We start from the raw sequence: 10,149 nt of genomic DNA on the forward strand, positions 1-10,149 counted from the left end.
TCAAATGCACGTATTATTAATACTACAGCTTTACTATAATAGCACAACTGGTTAAAGAGCCAAGTACAAAGTCACCTGATATTCAAGTGCACCTCCCAGCCTCCTGTAATGTTATTTTGGTAGTGATCGATAGAGAAAAAAATGTTCCGAAGCATTTGACGTCATTGTGCCAAATTATGCAACTGCAACTCAGATTCTCTGCAGAGAGTGAAATTTCAGAAATACAGGGATTTTTAAACTCCAAAAACCTCACAATTTGTGCTGCCAGCAGTGCGATATAAACACAGTAACATTAGCTATAAGGGACCGTGAGTGAAATGAACTGGAGCAGCCTCAAGAAACTGGGAGACAGAGCTTGTATTTTGCAGCTCCTTTTTTATTGTAAAGTTGTAGCAGATTTATGTTAGTTTTAGTGATTCATGTAAAACAGAGCCAATTTTTGGGATGGTGTGAAGGACCTCTACATAATAATCCTTGCATTTTGACATGCCGCCTAATTACGTCATTGACACATCTCAAAGTGGTTCCCAAGATTTTACTAGCAAGTGTTTATGGCTGTTTGTGAGTCATTGCTGTGTAGGTGAACACAGCAGCCAATTTGCTCACAGCAATGTCCCACAAACAGCCATAGAGTGAGTGACCAACTGTATCTGGGGGATTGTGCCCAGGACAACTGTTACATAACTGGACAACTTATATAACTGTTTTATACCTCATTTGGGAGAGGGTGTTAATGCTCTACGATCAATGTAGGAAAATATTCTTTTTGCATGGACTTCCTTCACCTTAATGAGTAGAGGTCAATTTTGCTAAATGTAATTCTCAGTATTGATAAGTGCATCACTTTATAATGGCAATCCTCTGACTGTGGTGTTTATCAATCGACATTAATCAAATCTAGTACCATCTAAGAATGCCAGATAGCAGGTCTCCACATTTTAAATCACATGTTTGGGGAGAAATTCCTCCTGGGGCTAGATTTTCTCAATTTGAGAATGTCTAGAATTTGGCAAATTCTTATGTACACTCTTAATTTTGAAACCAGGTTAACATAAAAATTGCAGAAAACCAGCTTCCCAGTTAAAGACTGAATTCCACAATTTGCCAAATTCTGGACTCTCTAGACTGCTTACATAAATAGAGTAAATCTAAACCATTTTTTTCCAATTGTAATCAAGGATTAACTTTTAAGCTGTTAAATCACATTATTATTGCAAATATTTTGTCTTCTTGGACTTTTTTTTGCAATTGCATTAATTCACCCGTTTCTTTGTAATTTCAAGGTTTCAGGATTTTCTTTGGCCATTATTCCTTTACTTGAGTAAGACTGATGGAGGATAAGCATTATCTGTATCTTTTATTCTCTTTTATCAGTTAATTCTCCATGCAAAACTCCATGTGTGCACCTTAGGAATTCTGGCCATGGGAGACTTTGCAGCTAAGTCTTGTCTTGTCTTTACCTGAAATCCACACACACATGTACTTTCAGTTTCGCAACAGGGAGTCAGTCTCCAGATACCCTCTGAGAATGAGAACCTCAGCTAAGGTCAATACTGCACTAAGCATTGGGTCTGCCTCACATCAGCTATCTCAGCACAGACCTGCAACCTGCCAGTCTGAATGACCTTGTGCTGTACCCAGTGGTGACTTTACCCACTAGGCCGTCAAAGAGGCTATCACCAGCTGATTCATTTTAAATTTGTGAAATAGATCTGACACTCATTCAGAACTGGGAAAGAGATACTGCAGCATTAATAAAAGTAAAAGCTTCGAGAGCAGGAGACAGAGTGCACCCAAAAATAACACAGGTAGACTAGAGGATAAATATCACTTTATGTAGAGCGTTGCTCAAGCAGCTGAGAAAATAATCTCTGTGTACTGTACTTCTGTGGAATTAGAGCCTTCCTATTTGTATTACTTCACAGTGCTTCCTTATTAATCATTGTGCTTAAATTATACATGGTATGCTTTTCATACTCCTTTAATAATGACATTAGCTAAATAGCAAATCTTGGATGGTAATCACATTATTCCTGAAATTGTATCAACTTTGGCAACTTTTCAAAAAAGAGGGCCTTAGGTCTTCTCAGTGAAATAAAATATTTTTCATATAGATCTGCAGCAAAGATCCATTACACATGATTTGGTGCAGCTTTTCTTTAACCTTGATGAAGTCAGAATCATCTAGGACACGGACTCCATTTAAAGTGGCTTTTGTAGAGGTGTACTTGCTCAATAAGCAACTATTGGACAAAATAATGAAAGACAAAGCCAATGAAACAGAGTCACCGAGAACAAAATTTCACAACAATTTATGAATGCCGCATTAGACATTCCTGGCCAACAAAGGTAACGTATTGTTCAGACTGCACTGACAGTAAATGCTGCAGGGTTTAATCCTTGGGTGACAAGTGTTGTGAAAACTGAACTCTACCACAGGAGAGCAGGAGACAGGCAGGGGTTTCTGGCATCAGAAAGTTCAGCGTTAACATTTCAAAGATAGTTATTCACGTAGTAACATACATTTGAAATTAAGATCTGAGTTAGCTGTTGGTTATGTGAGAGAGCAAACATTATTGGTTTTGTCAAATTTGTCTGCGATTTATATCCTTCACACAAGACATTCTATTACAAACCCTTTTCCAAAATCTTTTTGTAATCTTGTGAAATTGAGACTAACTATAACACGAGCATATAGGACAAACTGTAACTCCAGCCAAAAATTTAATATGGTTTTATAACCCTGATTCCTTTTATAATAATCCTTGCATTCTTTATCACATTGTTAAAAAGTCTCCAAAAACTTCATAGGAAACATCGTAAAGTATTGTGACTGTACATTTGTAGGCACATGCAGCAGCCAATTTATGTACAGCAACGTCCCACATACAGTCATGAAATTATGACAAGTTTTATCTGGGGAATTGTTTATAATTGTTTATGATTTGGAGAACCTCCTTTCGTGTTTCAAATAGGGTCATAAGATCTTTAACGTCCACCTGAACAGGGAGATGGGACCTTGGTTTAGCATTTCACCTTTGACAATGCAGTAGTCCCACAGCATTGCATTGGGGTGTCACCCTGGATAATGAGCTCAGTCCCAACAAAAACCTTGAATGCACAATTTTATAATTTACAGGGAAGTGTGCTACCAACTGAGCCAGGCTGACTTCAGACATCTTATTAACCAAGTCCGCACATTGTTATTGTGGTGCCAATAGAATATATTCATTCATGTTGCTTTATTATGGTCATGAGGTAAGGTTGCATCTTAGCATTGAGATACAGCAATGGCATTAATGATACTTGCATGTAATGATATGCTGGTAAAGGACAACAGCCCTCTTTCCCTTCCACGCCACTTGAACACCCAATTATACAGGATTTACAGTCAAGAATGGTCGCAGATCAAATTGGAGGAAGAAGGAGCTATTACAAAGCCTTTTATCACAAGAAAGAAGTAAATCTTTTGATTCAAGAGATGCTTCAGAAAAAAATCGAAGCATTCGCCTACAAAATACATAGTCACTAGATTTTACAATACTTGTGAAGCCCTTTGAGACGTGCTCCTGACATGAAATGCACTATATTAAATATAAAGTTTGTTGATTATTTATTTACTTCCTCCTCTCAACTTCTGCAATTGACTTCACATTGTCAAAGAAATGATCATCATTCTTGTTTCTAGATGAAGTGGTGCGTGGGAGCTCCATCTACAATATTGATAAGATGGATATGAGCAAACCAACCTTTGTGCTGTATCCCTTTGCAAACTCCACAGACAATGTTAATTTCTTGGGACAAAATATTAAATCTAATCTAAACTAACACATGTGCAAAGCTTTACACAACAAAACAAAGTTGCATTTATATATACCCTTCATGCTGGGTAGTGTCTCAGAGACCTTACCACAAATGGCTGTTGAAGTCAAGCTCATAATGGCATTCAAAAGTGATTTAGAAACATGAAGGTTAATAATAAATGATGATAAAATTATTGAGGATAGTTTCAGTGGGGGTGAAGCCAGCACAAAACATGATGGGCTAAAGGGTTTACTTCTGTAGTGGGTTTACTTCTAGTGACTTTCTATACTTTCTGTGAATTTCTAACCTGTACTGAGATGCAGTTATGAGCCATGCAATTATTATAGTTGGATTCAGATAAAAGTGATGCATAAACTCAAGGCTATGTTATAAACATAGAAAACTTATTCCTCTTTCCCCAGTGGAGTCCTGTAGCTCAGTGGTTAGAGCATTCGCCTTGCAAGTGAGAGGACCTGGGTTCGATTCCCGGCAGGGCAAAATGTTGGGCAACTTTCCTTACACCACACACCTCTGTTTACCTAGCAGTAAGTAGGAGCCCAGTTGTTAGTCGATTGGCAGATCGCTTTTCCAGGGTAATAATTCCTTCAAAAAAAAGGTCACTTCAATCCACGACTCTTTGTGGGATACTGCTGCGCGCAATTGGCTACCATGTTTCGCCCACAAAACACATGGTCAATTAATTTTACATTATATTTTGTGAAGTGCTTTGAGACATCTCAAAAACATGATAAGGTGCTGCATCAAATTCAAGGATTATTTTTATTATTATTAATGATCAATATTCAAAATTCCTTACACACACTGCCATTCCCAAGGACACCTGGGAAAGAGCTGTGGGCACCTAATTTGTTCAGAAAGCAGGAGTTACGTTAATAAGAGGAAAATAATCTCAACTGAGGAAAGGGAGGATGAGAGGTATAGTGAAACTAGCCAAACAGCTGTTGATGTCTGTTGGTCACTCAGTTGCAGCCCCAGAAGATAAAGTGTTCTTTGAGGTGGTGGATTCTGCTATTTCTATTCTAGATGACCTGGGATTCAGATGTAGTTTTCAGATTCCCAATTTCAACCCAGCTCTCAAACAGGCCCTAAAGTAGATTTAGAACAATTTAGAGAGGCTGCACATGTTCACCCCCAAAACTTGCATTAACTTTGGCTAAATCAACATATAAATAGATACTTGCTAAGTAACAATAATAATAATTGAATTTGATATCAGAAGGTCACAAGATTAGTTCAGATAAGAAAGGCCCTTCAGCCAATCTGATCTCACCCCTCCAGAAATTACCTGTCCTGAAATTGTCCTTTGCAACTCTAACTTATATTCTCTTGTTCTCTGTGTTCTCTTCCTAAAGTAATGTTCTGGGTTTACTTTCATAATCTCATTTTAAATCTTATATATCTCTATGGAAGTGAATGGCCATTTTTTTTAATCTGAGGGAATGTTGGCCAGGACACCCGGATAGACTATCAATGGACATGGAGAAAAGATAAATGGAATTAAAGATTTGCCATGTATCTTATCTACTGATGGAGCTGGCTCAACAGGCTGAATGTTCTATTCCTGTTTCTGTGTTCCTATGAATCTGGCAGCTGTTTGAAGGGCTAAATGGGATATTCAATACATAAAATAAATGTCTGTGATGGCACATTCAGAAGAGTATTCTTATCTGTGTTCACCATGCACTTGGGAATGGAAGAGTAAAATAATTAACCCATCCACGAGGCATTGGCAAGCAGTCCTGCCCCGTGAGGGTAAGATTGTAATAACATGAATAAGGCATCATAAATATAGAATAAGCCAAAAATGCAATGTTTCGGGTATGTTGGGCATTGAAAACTATTAGAGTGCTTTTCTGAAGTGAAAGTAATATATAATAATATCCTGTATATTTGAAAGTGAATTGGAGGAACTATATTCGACAATTAAACTTTACTTTTTTTATACCTGATTTGTGAATATCTGGGGAGAAAAGTTTATTTTGTTGATGAAGCATTTTAGAGAGTCCATAATTTGACAAATTCTTAAACACAGCCTCCATTTTGAAGCTGGTTTTCTGTAACAAAAAATGTTACAACCCGCAGAAAAACAAAATTCATCCCAAAATATAGTCAATTCACTCTGTGAAGCGCTTTCAGACATCTAGAATATCTGATAAGGGGCTATTTCAAATGCAAGCATTACTATTATTAAAGTCTGGACAACTCTAAAATGCCACATAAATAAGTGTAGTTCCAGGTGGAATTTCTCCCAGTTAATGCAATATTGCGTATGGAAAGTGAACTAAACAGTCCACTGCACTGCATTGTTGGTGCTCACCTCAATCATTGACTACAAAATTCACCGCAACATGACATCATCTTAAACAGTCAAATAAATTGACAGCAATCAAATGGACTCTGCATCTTCTTACACCAACATCAGTCCCAGACTTTAATGTAATGAACAAAGTACTAAACTTAAAAGACTGAAAAACCTGTTCAAGCCATTGTATCAATGACTGTATCTTCGAGTATCTGTTACATTTCATTCCGCATTGTGTGTGTGATACAAGATATCAACAGCTGGGTGTTTTCAATATGTGCCTGCTCATCCTTAGTGTGGCACAACAACAAAATAACAGACGGTTAGGGGATGAATTACAAATGCTCTGTGTCACAATGAATAGTTTGTATTTGTGGGAAGGCTGACAGAAGAGCATTGCCTTGATATCAGAAGCATAGCATCTCACCAGGTAACTGTTGTTCGAGATCTAAAATTATGGAATGAAATCCATAAATGTTGACAGAAACTGAACTCATAAATCCTTCATCATAAAATTATTCATACCATTATCTGTTTTGGCAAAGCTGGCAACACAAAAAGGTTTCAGGTAGAAATGGCACAGGTATTATCAACATTGGTAACATTAGTCACTCAAACCCAGCACCACACGTCCAAATCCCTGACTGTCGAATGCTTTGGGATGTCCTCCCAACACAAAAGAAGCTATACAAATGTAATTTGTTGTTCTTGTTGTGGTAGATTGCGCTTAAGCAGTGAACACCAAACAAAAGAAAGCATCAAAAGCTAGATTCGGAGTTGGTGTTGGGCCAGATTGTGCAAGTCTAGTACTCAAACTCTATGAAGGAGACTTAGCTGCTCTCCTAACTTATCTATAGTAACCGTGCATGTCAACTGGTGCTATCTTGAGTTAAAAGAAACACTGGATATACCTCTCTGCTCCTGTCCTGGCATCCAATTGCTGGCATAGTTTCACATAGGCACTGGTCGTCCTTGCCCAAATCACCATTGTTCATGTGTGAGCCACACCACCAAGATCTTTTTGCCGACTGGTGGAATTTCACTCTGCCACTGCAGTATCTTTCTCTTCCATAATTTGCAACATCCAGTTATGAATCATGTTTCAAACCCATATTTTTATGGCTAGGTATTTTGGAATACCTTTAGATTTATAATTGGCTCACTCCAGTGCATGGAATTGAAAACAATATGCCTATTAATATTCCTTGGTCTTGTTCAGCTGAGGTGGTAACACGGACCTCTGAGTCAGACGGTTGTTGGTTCAAGTTCCACATTGGGACTTCTATATTCTAGCTGATACTGTGGTTCATTGCCTGAGGAGTGTTGCATTGTCGGAGATGTCCTTCGGATGAAACGTTAAGGTCCTCTCTGCCTATTAAGTTGAATGTTAAAGACCCCATGGAACTATTTGAAAATAGAAGGGAGCTTCTCCCAGTGTCCTGGCTAAGAATTCCCCAGATAAAATTAATCATTCACTTCATGTCTGTTTATGAAACATTGCTGTGAGCAAATTATCTGCTGCATTCACCACAAATATGGTCACTATACAGTACTTTATAGAAAAAATTCTGCAAAGCACTTTGAGATGTTTCAACAATATGATAAGGGCTATATCAAATGCAATAATTATTATTAAGTCTAATTTTATACCATTCCTTGTATAGTAAGACACTAGTGTCCGCAAAGCCAATTATCTGCATATTTGTTTATCTGCATGTGGGGATATGAGATACCAGCAGAAAAAAAGTTGGGGCAAATTTGCAGAAGAAATTATATAATTAGGTAAAAACACAGCTCGAAAACTAATTTGCTATGTATGATCTTTGTGTCCCTTGTAAGCAGTTATGAGTGCATACAACATCAGATATGTGCACAGCTTGATTTGTTTGTTGTCGTGCAAACATTTTTATACACTTACTGTTATACAGAGTGATAGAGAAAGATATAGACTTAGTTATAGGGAAAGAGAAAGACATAAAGAGCAAGAAAGAAAGAGGCAGAGAAAAAGTGTCAAAGAGAGATAGAAGGGTTGGCAAGGTTGGCATCATAGTAACATGACTCCTGACAGATCAATTAATTTTTAGGTCGCATGATAATCAATTTGTATTCTGTATGATGTCCAATTATCCACCCTGCTTGCTTATCCACAGTGGAGCAAGTCTCAATTAGTGCAGATAATCTGTATAATTACATAACACATTGTTTCCACCTATTCATTGTATTTTAGTTTTCAGTCAAACCAGTTTTCGATTCTAAAATAGCTGTATTTTGAAATGGTTCTTGAATCCCATTAGGTTCCCCAGTTTTTGTAAAAGAAGTAAATGTAACCAGTTTACATATAGTTCTGGTATCTGCATCATTTGTGCAGGTTAGAAGCAATAAATGGAGTGAAAAATGCCACATGTCCTCTCATAACATTGGTTCTATTTATCATATCTATTAAAAGTGCAATCAAACCAGCTTGATAAAGAGCCAGAAGTGAAATTTCTGCTCCCCCCNACCACTCTTGATTTTTGAGAATGGTTAGATCCGAAAACATCTGGAAGATTTCAGTGACCATTTTTATTGCTGTTTGTGGAGCCTGGCATTCGAGAGCTTCTTCCCAGGACACCAGTTTAATATTCATATGATTTCCCATAATTAGCAGTTAAAATACCACCACAAGTCTACTCCACCAAGGTCAACAGCTTTACCAACCAGTGGAATGTCAGCCTGGCACTGCAGTCCCTTGCTCTACCATAATTAGCATACTACTGTATTATTCAAGATTCAAAGAAGCAGTGAAGTATTAAGTGTATAGCTGCCATGGTGGTTCCAAATAAATAAGTTCCATGCAGTATTAGGTAGCGTTCAGGCACAATTTAAGTGTATATTCTTTCCACTTGACTCTTTGATGCCCTTACAGAATTCTGTTCAGGCATATAAGTACACTTTATTTTTTGTGTATATAAATAAAATGAGTTCCTTGTTTTTCTATTTATTTCCCCCACTTTAGGTTCACCAGCATCACTGTTCCTGGCTGGAAAAAGTGATCAAATCACCAAGAATTTTCAACCAACTCTTAATGCTCAAGTATTCTTACTATTATAATTTTTGCTATGTGTTATTGATAATAATAAGTTACAAAATGAGTGTAAAAAAGCATTTTAATGCTCCTCAAATCACCAGCACACATGGGGTTAATTGGCCCAATGAAATAATTCAATCAAACTTCTAATAAGTTAAATAAAAATCAGGAATTAATAAAACTGTTAAAAGCCACAACCTCTAAATGTGGACAGTGGTACAAGACACATCAGATCTTGAGTAATGAAATCCAGCAATCTGAAATATCTCCTAGCTGGGAAGGGAAATCTCTGTCTATAATGATACATCAGGCATCTAGTCCTTGCCTTTCTCTGACCTTGCACTGTGGAAAGAGTAACCAATCATATTTTGTGGCAGAGCGCCATTACTTACTGCCACTGCTAATGCATTACTTGGCAAACTCATAATGACCCCAACCTCCTGATAGGTCAAATGTTCGCTCTCCAGTCCTAATTTTTGTTAATTATCTAACAAATGAACCAACTGATTTTTTGGGGGGCACTGAGTATAGAGCAATACTGTTTGGATGTCACTGGTGTTGACAAGGGAACATGAGGATGTACGGAAAGCGGAAATGGACATCTTCCCACTCACCATCTAAACTTTTGCTATCAATGGCTCAAGTCATCTTACTTAATCTCCCTGAGAAGGTAACCGGCCATAGTTACAGCTTGAAGCTAAAGCTCTTTGAAATTTCTTTCTTGCTCACAAAGGCGATCAAGTGGAGCTGCAGGCCATCAACCTAACCTTACAATCTACATTATTCAACCTTGATCATTTGCTTTCCATAGCTGACATTTCAAATGTTTCAGCAGCACAGGAACTACTGTGCTCCATAGAGTGGTTGCTCATCTACATCTATGCTTTCCATTATAACCTTCAATCTGATTCTCAAGCAAATATTAATCCAGCTTTTTCAAAGCAGTTAATTCTTA

The 10,149-nt window shown here is 37.6% G+C and overlaps 1 non-coding gene across 1 annotated transcript; it reads left to right on the forward strand.

The window, feature by feature from the left end:
• The first annotated feature begins 4,229 nt into the window (after nt 1-4,229).
• On the forward strand, nt 4,230-4,302 carry trnaa-ugc. The gene has a single exon. It is a non-coding gene; the product is annotated as a tRNA-Ala (tRNA).
• The last annotated feature ends 5,847 nt before the right edge of the window (nt 4,303-10,149 follow it).

This window comes from Callorhinchus milii, unplaced genomic scaffold, assembly GCF_018977255.1.
Source record: "Callorhinchus milii isolate IMCB2004 unplaced genomic scaffold, IMCB_Cmil_1.0 Scaffold1, whole genome shotgun sequence".
NCBI lineage: Eukaryota > Metazoa > Chordata > Chondrichthyes > Chimaeriformes > Callorhinchidae > Callorhinchus > Callorhinchus milii.